This window comes from Eleutherodactylus coqui, chromosome 7, assembly GCF_035609145.1.
Source record: "Eleutherodactylus coqui strain aEleCoq1 chromosome 7, aEleCoq1.hap1, whole genome shotgun sequence".
NCBI lineage: Eukaryota > Metazoa > Chordata > Amphibia > Anura > Eleutherodactylidae > Eleutherodactylus > Eleutherodactylus coqui.
In genome coordinates, this window is record NC_089843.1 from 205,339,569 (window position 1) to 205,353,518 (window position 13,950).

Below are 13,950 nucleotides of genomic sequence, written 5' to 3' on the forward strand. Positions count from 1 at the left end.
ATGCATTTTTTTCATTTCACTTTTTTTATACAAAGAGGGGAAAGTGTGCAAAAAAGTTTGATTTGTCATTTTTTTTTACGTTTTTTTTTTCTTTTTTAATATTTTTTATATCCTTGTAGGGAACTTGAACCAGAAAAGCTATGATAATGCATTGCAGTACTTCTATGCTGCAATGCATTATCACTTACAATAATGATCATAGACCATGACAGGCTCAAACATCATTATGTGCTGTCTAGTTGCCATGGCAACCCATCGGACCTCAGCGATTATATACCAGAAGGCCGAAGATGTCACAGAGGGAACATGCTCCCTCTGTGAACCCTTTACATGAAGCTAATTCACCCATTGCGGATTTAAATTCCACACTGCATGTTGATTTCTATGTGGATTTGGGACAGATTTATTCAAAAAGAAAAACTCACCTTCTTGGACATCACAGTTCCAAAGGAAGAATTGTTTTATACAGATAATCACACAGCTCCTGACTACAGCCATGATCTCAAAGTGTAGATCCGCGCCACCATACAGGGATCCGAAATGGAGAAATAAGGGGATTTTTACTCACCTGGTGCAAAGCGGGATCCCCACCTCAGGGAGAAAAAACCCGCTTGCACCGATGATCCCCGGTCACCTGTAGAACTATAGATGTTCTTCGTAATGCAAGGTCCCCAAAAATCCTCATAAGAGGAGATGCAGCAGTAGAAAAAACCCCAGTGGGTATTGTACCACACAAATGGGGAAAGAAATGCTAGAATGGGAATAATGCTAGGTTTATTATATACATATTATAATTATGGAGATGGATAATTTATTAATAGAGTTTTGAGAGAAAAAACTGTAATTTAATAATATGTATTGATTTATTATACATGATTGTAAGTATATTGCTATTTAGCACAGTTTTAATACATTTTTCACTAGCCGGAGTCCGGATCTCAGCACGTACGGACAGCGCTACGTAAACTGCGTAAGTTTTTGCTTGGCTACGTAAATGACGTAACTTTATCGTACCGTCATATTTAACTACCCGACGCTTGATTAATACGTCAGCGAGGGGGAGACTGGCGTCCCACGATGCAGGCTCCGGACTCCGTGACTACTAAATGTAAGTAATCCTATAAATAGAGATGCTTTGTTTTAATGTGTCATGCTTGAAAAAGGCACTGGTATAGTGCCGAAACGCGTTGCAAGAATTTTTATTAGTCATATGTTTTTTATGTACTTATTGTACAATTAAATATATTTTCCTCATTGTGGAGACTTTTTAGTTTCCCTTTTGGTTTGCAAAAAACCCCGATTAAGAGCGCAGGAGGAATTTTTTACTGAGTTATATCTGACTACAGCCATGAGAGAGAAGAAGCCAAGAGAATGGGATTCTATAATACATTGGTAGAAAAACAAAGCCTTTTAGTACTGTAGCTGAACATGCCATTAAGACTGTGATAATGGCTATGAGATTGCTAGCGGATAAATTAAGTTCACCTCATCCATATAAACGATTCCTTAAGGAGAGTTTCAAAATGTTTATATGGAGCCAGAAAAGTCTCATGTCACAATCCACATATAGAAGGTTATCTGGAACGGAACCAATTACATATTGGCTCTGCTTTGATACACCATTGCTTTTGTAGACTATCCTGCATTAAGCTTCAACTAAACAATCTAAAATCCATCTACTGCTTTCAGAAAGTTGGATTATAATATAGGTTATAATTAGAGATGAGCGAACGCGTTCGTCCGAGCTTGATATTCGTGCGAATATTAGGGTGTTCGGGATGTTCGTTATTCGTGACGAACACCATGCGGTGTTCTGGTTACTTTCACTTCCTTCCCTGAGACGTTAGCGCGCTTTTCTGGCCAATTGAAAGACAGGGAAGGCATTACAACTTCCCCCTGCAACGTTTAAGCCCTATACCACCCCCCTGCTGTGAGTGGCTGGCGAGATCAGGTGTTCGCCTAATATAAAAGTCGGCCCCTCCCGCGGCTCGCCTCAGATGCGGTGTGAGTTAGATGAGGGACAGTGCTGTTTATACCGGAGCTGCTGTAGGGAAAGAATTGGTAGTTAGTGTAGGCTTCAAGACCCCCCAAAGGTCCTTATTAGGGCCACTGATAGCTGTGTGTTGGCTGCTGTTAGCAGTGGGATTTTTTTTTTCTCAAAATCGCCTCTGCAGACCGTTGCACCTGGCATTAGGGACAGAAGTGCTGCATAGGCAGGGAGAGTGTTAGGAGTGAGTGTAGCCTTCAAGAACCTCAACGGTCCTTTCTAGGGCCATATTTATCCGTGTGCAGTACTGTCCAGGCTGCTGTTGGCTGTGCTGCATTTTTTTTGGGCTTCTCAAAATCGCCTCTGCAGAGCATTCCACCCTCCATTGATACTGCAGGGAAAGAATTGTATAGGCAGGGCCACAACACAGTTATTATTCATAGAATATACGCAGTGCTGCCTGTTGGTGGGAAAAAACTGAAAACAAATCTATTTGTCCAGCCTCTGTCCGTCCTTACGGGCGGTGGACACGTGTGAGCTGCGTGAAAAACATTGCTAAATCATACGCAGCCAGCTACGATTTACTGCTGGGTTCGCCATTTGCTTTCCTTAATTGGGAAAAAAAATACCTGCTCTCCAAGAGTTATAATAACTCTGCTACCCTCACGTTCTGTGACACATAAGCAGGGACACAGCACAGTTATTAAACTTCTCAGGTTCATAGAATATACGCAGTGCTGCCTGTTGGTGGGAAAAAACTGAAAACAAATCTATTTGTCCAGCCTCTGTCCGTCCTTACGGGCGGTGGACACGTGTGAGCTGCGTGAAAAACATTGCTAAATCATACGCAGCCAGCTACGCTTTACTGCTGGGTTCGCCATTTGCTTTCCTTAATTGGGAAAAAAAATACCTGCTCTCCAAGAGTTATAATAACTCTGCTACCCTCACGTTCTGTGACACATAAGCAGGGACACAGCACAGTTATTAAACTTAGATAATTCATTCACTAGAGGCAGTGGGGCCTTTCGTTTTCCAAAAAGGGCAAAAATTATATTTGGCCTGCAGTCTTGCGCCAATTTATTTCCTGCCTGGGAAATCTAATCACTGGTAATACAGCATGCTGAGGGGTAGGGGTAAGCCTAGAGGACGTGGACGTGGACGTGGCCGAGGACGCGGAGGGCCAAGTGAGGGTGTGGGCACAGGCCAAGCTCCTGATCCAGGTGTGTCGCAGCTGTCTGCTGCGCGATTAGGAGAGAGGCACGTTTCTGGCGTCCCCACATTCATCGCCCAATTAATGGGTCCACGCGGGAGACGGTTATTAGAAAATGAGCAGTGTGAGCAGGTCCTGTCCTGGATGGCAGAAAGTGCTTCGAGCAACCTATCGTCTACCCGCAGTTCTGCGCCGTCCACTGCTGCCAATCCGAATCCTCTGTCTGCTGCTCCTCCTTCCTCCCAGCCTCCTCACTCCACTACAATGACACCTGCTCAGGAGCGGGAACACTCCCAGGAACTGTTCTCGGGCCCCTGCTTAGATTGGGCAGCAGCGGTTCCTCTCCCACCAGAGGAGTTTATCGTCACTGATGCCCAACCATTCGAAAGTTCCCGGGGTCCGGGGGAAGAGGCTGGGGACTTCCGCCAACTGTCTCAACAACTTTCTGTGGGTGAGGAGGACGATGACGATCAGACACAGTTGTCTTGCAGTGAGGTAGTAGTAAGGGCAGTAAGTCCCAGGGAGCAGCGCACAGAGGATTCGGAGGAAGAGCAGCAGGACGATGAGGTGACTGACCCCACCTGGTGTGCAACGCTTACTCAGGAGGACAGGTCTTCAGAGGGGGAGTCAAGGGCATCAGCAGGGCAGGTTGCAAGAGGCAGTGCAGTGGCCAGGGGTAGAGGCAGGGCCAGACCGAATAATCCACCAAGTGTTTCCCAAAGCGCCCCCTCGCGCCATGCCACCCTGCGGAGGCCGAGGTGCTCTAAGGTCTGGCAGTTTTTCACAGAGACGCCTGACGACCGACGAACAGTGGTGTGCAACCTTTGTCGCGCAAAGCTCAGCCGGGGAGCCAACACCAACAGCCTCACCACCACCACCATGCGCAGACATATGATGGCCAAGCACCCCGCAAGGTGGGACAAAGGCCGTTCACCGCCTCCGGTTTGCACCCCTGCCTCTCCCCCTGTGCCCCAACCTGCCACTGAGATGCAACCCCCCTCTCAGGACACAGGCACTACCGCCTCATGGCCTGCACCCACACCCTCATCTCCGCTGTCCTCGGCCCCATCCAGCAGTGTAGTTCAGCGCACCGTTCAGCCGTCGCTTGCGCAAGTGTTCGAGCGCAAGCGCAAGTACGCCGCCACGCACCCGCACGCTCAAACGTTAACCGTCCGCATCGCAAAATTCATCAGCCTTGAGATGCTGCCGTATAGGGTTGTGGAAACGGAGTCCTTCAAAAGTATCATGGAGGCGGCGGCCCCGCGCTACTCAGTTCCCAGTCGCCACTACTTTTCCCGATGTGCCGTCCCAGCCCTGCACGACCACGTCTCCCGCAACATTGTGCGCGCCCTCACCAACGCGGTTACTGCCACGGTCCACTTAACTACGGACACGTGGACAAGCACAGGCGGGCAGGGCCACTACATCTCCCTGACGGCACATTGGGTGAATTTAGTGGAGGCTGGGACAGAGTCAGAGCCTGGGACCGCTCACGTCCTACCCACCCCCAGAATTGCGGGCCCCAGCTCGGTGGTGGTATCTGCGGAGGTGTATGCTTCCTCCACTAAAGCACCCTCCTCCTCCTCCTCCTCCTCTGTCTCACAATCAAGATGTGTTAGCAGCAGCATGTCGCCAGCAGTCGGTGTCGCGCGGTGTGGCAGCACAGCGGTGGGCAAGCGTCAGCAGGCCGTGCTGAAACTACTCAGCTTAGGCGATAAGAGGCACACGGCCCACGAACTGCTGCAGGGTCTGACACAGCAGACCGACCGCTGGCTTGCGCCGCTGAGCCTCCAACCGGGCATGGTCGTGTGTGACAACGGCCGTAACCTGGTGGCGGCTATGCAGCTCGGCAGCCTCACGCACGTGCCATGCCTGGCCCACGTCTTTAATTTGGTGGTTCAGCGGTTTCTGAAAAGCTACCCACGCTTGTCAGACCTGCTCGTAAAGGCGCGCCGGCTCTGCGCACATTTCCGCAAGTCCCACACGGACGCTGCCACCCTGCGCACCCTGCAACATCACTTTAAGCTGCCAGTGCACCGACTGCTGTGCGACGTGCCCACACGGTGGAACTCTACGCTCCACATGTTGGCCAGGCTCTATGAACAGCGTAGAGCTATAGTCGAATACCAACTCCAACATGGGCGGCGCAGTGGGAGTCAGCCTCCTCAATTCCTTTCAGAAGAGTGGGCCTGGTTGGCAGACATCTGCCATGTCCTTGGTAATTTTGAGGAGTCTACCCAGGTGGTGAGCGGCGATGCTACAATCATTAGCGTCACCATTCCTCTGCTATGCATCTTGAGAAATTCCCTGCAAACCATAAAGGCAGCTGCTTTGCGCTCGGAAACGGGGGCGGGGGAAGACAGTATGCCGCTGGATAGTCAGGGCACCCTCCTGTCTATTTCTCAGCGCGTACAGGAGGAGGAGGAGGAGCATGAGGAGGATGAGGAGGAGGGGGAAGAGACAGCTTGGCCCGCTGCTGACGGTACACCGGCTGATTGCCTGTCATCCTTTCAGCGTGTATGGCCTGAGGAGGAGGAGGAGGAGGAGGATCCTGAAAGTGATCTTCCTAGTGAAGACAGCCATGTGTTGCGTACAGGTACCCTGGCACACATGGCTGACTTCATGTTAGGATGCCTTTCTCGTGACCCTCGCGTTGCACGCATTCTGGCCACTACTGATTACTGGGTGTACCCACTGCTCGATCCACGGTATAAGGAGAACCTGCCCACTCTGATTCCCGAAGAGGAAAGGGGTTCGAGAGTGTTGCTATACCACAGGACCCTTGCGGACAAGCTGATGGTAAAATTCCCAGCCGACAGCGCTAGTGGCAGAAGGCGCAGTTCCGAGGGCCATGTTGCAGGGGATGTGCGTAGATCGAGCAGCATGTACATCCCAGGCAGTGCAACAGTCTTTAAGGGCCTGGCCAGCTTTATGGCTCCCCACCAAGACTGTGTCACCGCTCCCCAGTCACGGCTGAGTCGGCGGGAGCACTGCAAAAGGATGGTGAGGGAGTACGTAGCGGATCGCACGACCATCCTTGGTGACGCCTCTGCCCCCTACAACTACTGGGTGTCGAAGCTGGACACGTGGCCTGAACTAGCCCTGTATGCCCTTGAGGTGCTTGCTTGTCCTGCGGCTAGCGTGTTGTCGGAGAGGGTGTTTAGTGCGGCTGGGGGAATCATCACCGATAAGCGTAGCCGCTTGTCAACCGACAGTGCCGACAGGCTAACACTCATCAAGATGAACAAAGGCTGGATTTCGCCAGACTTCTGTTCTCCACCAGCGGACAGCAGCGATACGTAAGCAATACGTAGGCTGCACCCGCGGATGGAAGCTACGTTCTCTCTCACCATCCAAAACGGGGACATTTGTGCTTCATCAATCTGTGTCTAATATTCCTCCTCCTCCTCCTCCTGCTCCTCCTCGTGAAACCTCACGTAATCACGCTGAACGGGCAATTTTTCTTAGGGCCACAAGGCTCACTCAAATAATTTTTCTGAACAATTTTTATAAGTTTCAATGCGCTTAAAAGCATTGGAACTTTAACTTGAACCAATTTTTCGTTACACTGGGCTGCCTCCAGGCCTAGTTACCACTTAAGCCACATTAACCAAAGCGATTAATGGGTTTCACCTGCCCTCTTGGCTGGCCATGGCCAATTTTTGGGATGTACATTAGTACTGTTGATACAGCAATTTTTGTGGGCCCTCGCCTACAGTGTAATCAAATTAATTTTTAGCCCACCTGCATTACAGCTGACGTTACCTCAGCTGTGTTGGGCAATGCAATGGGATATTTCTATGTACCGCCGGTGGGTTCCAGGGAGCCACCCATGCTGTAGGTGCACACTGAGTTTTTAATACTTCTGTACACTTCTAAAGAACCCGTCTGACTGGGGCATGCAGTGTGGGCCGAAGCCCACCTGTATTACGCACGACATTACTACCTCAGCTGTGTTGGGCAATGCAATGGGATATTTCTATGTACCGCCGGTGGCTTCCTGGCACCCACCCAGGCAGTGGGTCCACAGGGAGTTAAACCTACATGTGTCCACTTGTAAAGAACCCCAGTCTGACTGGGGCATGCAGTGTGGGCCGAAGCCCACCTGCATTACGCACGACATTACTACCTCAGCTGTGTTGGGCAATGCAATGGGATATTTTTGTGTACCGCCGGTGGGTTCCAGGGAGCCACCCATGCTGTAGGTGCACACTGAGTTTTTAATACTTCTGTACACTTCTAAAGAACCCGTCTGACTGGGGCATGCAGTGTGGGCCGAAGCCCACCTGTATTACGCACGACATTACTACCTCAGCTGTGTTGGGCAATGCAATGGGATATTTCTATGTACCGCCGGTGGCTTCCTGGCACCCACCCAGGCAGTGGGTCCACAGGGAGTTAAACCTACATGTGTCCACTTGTAAAGAACCCCAGTCTGACTGGGGCATGCAGTGTGGGCCGAAGCCCACCTGCATTACGCACGACATTACTACCTCAGCTGTGTTGGGCAATGCAATGGGATATTTTTGTGTACCGCCGGTGGGTTCCAGGGAGCCACCCATGCTGTAGGTGCACACTGAGTTTTTAATACTTCTGTACACTTCTAAAGAACCCGTCTGACTGGGGCATGCAGTGTGGGCCGAAGCCCACCTGTATTACGCACGACATTACTACCTCAGCTGTGTTGGGCAATGCAATGGGATATTTCTATGTACCGCCGGTGGCTTCCTGGCACCCACCCAGGCAGTGGGTCCACAGGGAGTTAAACCTACATGTGTCCACTTGTAAAGAACCCCAGTCTGACTGGGGCATGCAGTGTGGGCCGAAGCCCACCTGCATTACGCACGACATTACTACCTCAGCTGTGTTGGGCAATGCAATGGGATATTTTTGTGTACCGCCGGTGGGTTCCAGGGAGCCACCCATGCTGTAGGTGCACACTGAGTTTTTAATACTTCTGTACACTTCTAAAGAACCCGTCTGACTGGGGCATGCAGTGTGGGCCGAAGCCCACCTGTATTACGCACGACATTACTACCTCAGCTGTGTTGGGCAATGCAATGGGATATTTCTATGTACCGCCGGTGGCTTCCTGGCACCCACCCAGGCAGTGGGTCCACAGGGAGTTAAACCTACATGTGTCCACTTGTAAAGAACCCCAGTCTGACTGGGGCATGCAGTGTGGGCCGAAACCCACCTGCATTAACCCTTTCCAGTCCACTGTGTGACCTGTGAAGACATTAGGGTTTAAGGCTGTACAGCTCCGTTGTTGGTAGACGTCCGTCGGGGTTCTCTTACTGTATATTGCCAGCCTCTCTGCTGTCGGAGCCTATCCTACGTGTCAGCTCATGCAGTACTGGCTTTAGCCAGCATATAGCGCCGTTGTATAACAGCAGAAAAAGAGTAAGCCCCCTAGGAAAACCATATACAAATTGGATTGGAAAGGGTTAAGCACAACATTACTACCTCAGCTGTGTTGGGCAATGCAATGGGATATTTCTATGTACCGCCGGTGGCTTCCTGGCACCCACCCATGCTGTAGGTGCACACGGAGTTTTTACTACATCTGTATACTTATAAAGAACCCCAGTCAGACTGGGGCATGCAGTGTGGGCCGAAGCCCACCTGCATTAAGCACGACATTACTACCTCAGCTGTGTTGGGCAATGCAATGGGATATTTCTGTGTACCGCCGGTGGGTTCCAGGGAGCCACCCATGCTGTGGGTCGACAGGGACTTCACAATAGGGAGTTGTACCTGCCTGTGTCTATGAATTAAAAAGCCCGGTCTGACTGGGGCATGCAGACACCTTGACAGAATGAATAGTGTGTGGCACATAGGTTCCCCATTGCTATGCCCACGTGTGCAGCTCCTGATGGCGGTGGCACAGGATTCTATTTCTCATTGCTTCTGTACAGCATTGTGGGCTATCGCTCCGCCACTTTTAAAGAGGGTCGCTGCCTAGCCGTGCCAACCTCTGCAGTGTGTGCCTGCGGTCCCTCGTCATGGCAGACGCAATTCTAAATAGACATGAGCGTGGTGTGGCATGAGGGCAGCTGAAGGCTGCGCAGGGACACTTTGGTGTGCGCTGTGGGGGGGAGGGGGGGCGGTTGGGCAGCATGTAACCCAGGAGAAGTGTCAGTGGAGTGTCATGCAGGCAGTGATTGTGCTTTGTTGGAGGTAGTGTGGTGCTTAGCAAAGGTATGCCATGCTAATGAGGGCTTTTCAGAAGTAAAAGTTGTTGGGAGGGGGGGGGCCCACTCTTGCCGGTATTGTGGCTTAATAGTGGGACCTGTGAACTTGAGATGCAGCCCAACATGTAGCCCCTCGCCTGCCCTATCCGTCACTGTGTCATTCCCATCACTTTCCTGAATTGCCCAGATTTTCACACATGAAAACCTTAGCGAGCATCGGCGAAATACAAAAATGTTCTGGTCGCCCATTGACTTCAATGGGGTTCGTTGTTCGAAACGAACCCTCGAGCATCACGGGAAGTTCGTTACGAATAACGAACACCCGAACATTTTGGTGTTCGCTCATCTCTAGTTATAATGAAACAGTGTCTTCATACGTGCCTTTGTTAAATCTCATCTCCATCCAAAAAGTCAAATAAGAAGTAATCTTTGATGTGAAAGAAGTCACTATGATTCTTCTCCAGAAGAGCCAATGTCAAGTGACCTTCAAGGTTGTGAAACATTTATAGAAATCCTATGGGTAGAGACATGTAACATGTATGTCACTTATTTATGATATGGATATTTAGTAATTATCTGCAAAGACTGTAACAAATCTGCCATTTATATAATCAAGAATCCCAAATACAAATTAGAATTTATTGACAGCGTGCCTTTCTTCCTGGTCGAGACATTGAGGGCTTCCAGTGTTGGAAAGCTGCAGATGATATTAGAATGCCCCAAATTGTCCATGGTTCTTCCTTCTTTTCTCTGTCAGACCTCAAAATGATGTCATTTGATACTTCATTTTCATGGTTCTCCTACCTATGGCTTTCCACTTTCTAGAAAACCAATAGACCCACTGCCAGCTTCTCTGCCCCTTTATGATGGTTGGAATTGATCTTTGTCTCCTTTCCTCCAGCTTGAAGCTAATTGTAAAGATTGCTACTGGAATCGGTTACTCAGGAAGACGCTCTCTTTGGCCTCATTCACAAGAGCGTGTTTATGTGCGTTCATAAGTGTGCACAAAACCACACACCCACGTACGTGCAAAAACACATGTGAACACAGGTCCATGCCCATAGATTTCAATTGGGCCGCCGCAGCTGCCAGCGGCCCCATTGAAAACAATAGGCTGCCAGCGACTCCTGCAGTGACATCTGGGAAGGGTTTTGAATTCAATGAATGGCCAAGCACTGCCTGTGATTGGCTGAGCAATGTGACCAATCACAGGCAGCGCTCAGCTGTCATTCAATAAATGGCTGAGTGCTGCCTGTGATTGGCTGAGCACTCAGTCAATCAGATACAGCCCTTTCAGCAAGTGGGGATTTTTAATCCCCGCCTGCTGAAAGAACTTCATTACACTGCCTGGGACCGAAACGGCTAGACTTGACTGAGCCCCGACAGCTGCAGAGAGGTGAGTGTATGTTTTTTTAATTTTTTACACAAACCAGGGATGATTTAAAGTCCGTCCCCGAAAATCACTGGAGGGTTGCCAGCAACCCATTGCTTTAAATGGGGCCGCTGGCAGCAGCGGCGGCACCATTGAATGCAATGGGAGAACATCGCGATCCTCTGCCACAGCTGTCACAGTTGTGGCAGGGGATTCTTTACTTCCTGCGGGTAGTCTCCTTGTCACAGAATTTTTTTTTTTCATGGTTTTGTATTTGTTTCTACTTTTCAAAGCTTAATAAAACTTGATTGAACATAGAATTTATTTTTTATGTAACCTGTGCGCACAGTAATAACAGTACAATATAGGATAGCATGTAAAATATGTCATCTCTGTATAGATTGACAGTGAGTCCTCAGGATCATCTCCTACCAAGGCATGCCATTCTGACATTGGGTGTTACTGTAGCAAAGCATTTCCGATCCCACGAATACTGTACATAGTCAAAATGTAAAACAGCTGTATATGAAAATCCAGGATAAGCAACAGAATCTGAAAAGAATTATGTAACCCTTTACAACTCAAGTCCTATACACATCAGATTTTATTGCTAATTGAAGCAACTTCTAAATATGTTAATATAGTAGATGTATATTCGAATATTGGCGTTGTTTTGATTCACCTTACAATGAAGAAAAAATTCAGTTCAATTAAAGGGGTATTCTTGGCATAGACTAATATTTTAAAATCTAATACACATCATCACAATAAGTTATTTTGTAATAGGTTCTTAGTAAATGATCTAGCTAATTTATTTTTTTATTTATGTCACATGACCCTCAGTTCGAAAAATATCTCCACTTCCTGTGACATCTTGTCCGCATTTTCTACTTCCTCCCCTGTCTATATGTAGTGTCCCAAAAAAACATCCTGGTCCCCTCCATAATTGTCATACATATCTGTCTTATGTGGATGCACTGTGCAAATCTGTTATGTCTATTTTCTGTATGTGTGTTGCACAGCTGCAGCGTCTGAATGGTTAACTCCCTAAAAGTCATTGCCTGTCAGCTCTGCTACATGCTGAATGCATCTATCTTACTGTGTCATGTGACGTGGTGTGGATGAATCTATAAATGGGAGTGCCTGAGAGCAGGAGTGGTTGTTGATGATCTTCCATCTGCCCGTACTGTTGGAGGACCCACAGTGATGCAGGGAAGCGCCTTCAGCTTCCCTGCATTGAAAATGGAGAAAAAGAAGAGGCTCTCTATGAGGAACAGAGGATCTTCCCTTTTCCCCATCTGTTGGAGAAACCGCAGGGGTGCAAGGAGACATCTCTGATTTCCCCGTGTCCAATATGGAGGAGATGGAGAGGCAGCCTTGCCGCATGTGAAATACATGAGAGAACGAGTGAGTCACTAAGGCCTCATGTCCACGGGGAAAATCAGGCCCGCTCCGGATTCTCCATGGAGAATCCGTAGCGGGTCCCTCCTGCCCCGCGGACATGAGCGCTGAAAAGAAGAATAAATAAGAATAAACTTACCTCCCGCCCGCTCTGGATCCTTCCTTCGCTGCGGCGTCATCTTCTCTGCGTCGCAGCCGGATCTTCGTTCTTCGGCCCGGCAGATGCGCAGGATGACGTCGGTGACGTGCCCCGCGCATGCGCCGGCCCGAAGAAAAAAGATCCGGCCGCGACGGAGAGAAGATGGCGCCGCGGCGAAGAGAAGAATCGGAGCGGGTAAGTAAATCCCGATTTTTGTCTCCCGCGGATCCGGACGGCTTCCATAGGCTTCAATAGAAGCCCGCGGGAGCCGTCCCCGTGGGAGACCCGCACGAAAATGGAGCATGGTCCAGATTTTTTCATGCTCCATTTTTTTTAAAATCACTTTTATTGACCATCCGCGGGTATTTATCTACCCGCGGGTGGTCAATGCGTCCCTATGGGGTGCGGATCCGCGGGCAGGAGAAGAGTTAAAATCTGCTGCGGATTTTAATTCTTCTTTTGCCCGTGGACATGAGGCCTAAATCCCCCAGAGAGAGAGAGCAATTCCCCCAAATAATTTTGTATAAAGAGACCCATTGTACCAGGTACCTGTTCACATTACGGCAGTTTTTTTTCTCCTTTGTGGCCATCCGCTAATGGACCACCCCACAGAAGTACGTGATTTTCACACCCACACGGAGAATATGTTGGGTGCATTTAAACTAAGTCTTCTGAGTAATTTTGTCTTGCCAGAGAGTATGTGGAGAGGATCTTGTCTTTTTGCCTCCTCCGGAGTATATGTTGTGTCCAGGACCGGTGGCATATAGATAACGTGGACTATAGGGACGTATTGTTCCTGTGTATTTTTGCCTCTCAACCTCTGACCTTCTACCTGTAACTACTGCTATGAATGTACCTGTAATTACCTGTTTTTGTAAACTTAAACTAAGTAAAGTTTTACTGGGCCTCAACCGTTCCTGAGGCCCCGAGGTACGATACACTTGTCCAGTGTTTATTAATCCACCGTTTTTAAATGCCAGTTTATGAAACAGTGGCGTCATGAACTGACAACTACTATCCCCCTCATCCTGAGGACTACTGGCCCTATCTTTTGCTGCAGTAACTCCTTCCTGGAACAGGAGTTGGTAAGTGCCACCATGACAGGTCCACGCACTACACCCTCCCAGCACCAGCCGTATGCTTGGGTAACGAGCCACTACTTTGTGGCATCCCACAATAGGTATTGCATATAGCCTCTAACATCCTGTGAGCAGTGCATAATGGGAGGACAACTGTGGAAGCACTGCCCTGTATTGCTCATGTGCAATTCAGAGTGCCAGACGGCCCTGTCTGCTGCTTTAGCCGACTTTCTCTAAGTGAGAGGAAGGTTGGTGCAGATAAGTTGTAGGACCTGTAAGCTGTGGGCGGAGCTACAGTGCTGACCAGTAGACAAGCCCTAGGCATGCTGGAAGTTGTAGGTAAGAGTCTGTTGCTGTGTTTACTGCAGAAGTTATGAAGGTTAACATAGTGGCAGATCAGCCACTGCACGGGTCGAAGAAGAAGGTCCAGAGCGAAAAATAAAAGTTACAGGTACTTAGTTATATCTCCTAGAGTTCAGCATTTTCAAAATTTCCATTTTGTGCCTGGAAAACCCCTTTAAACATCAACCTAGTTATTAAAATATTATTGTGGCCTCAGTTAAGAAGT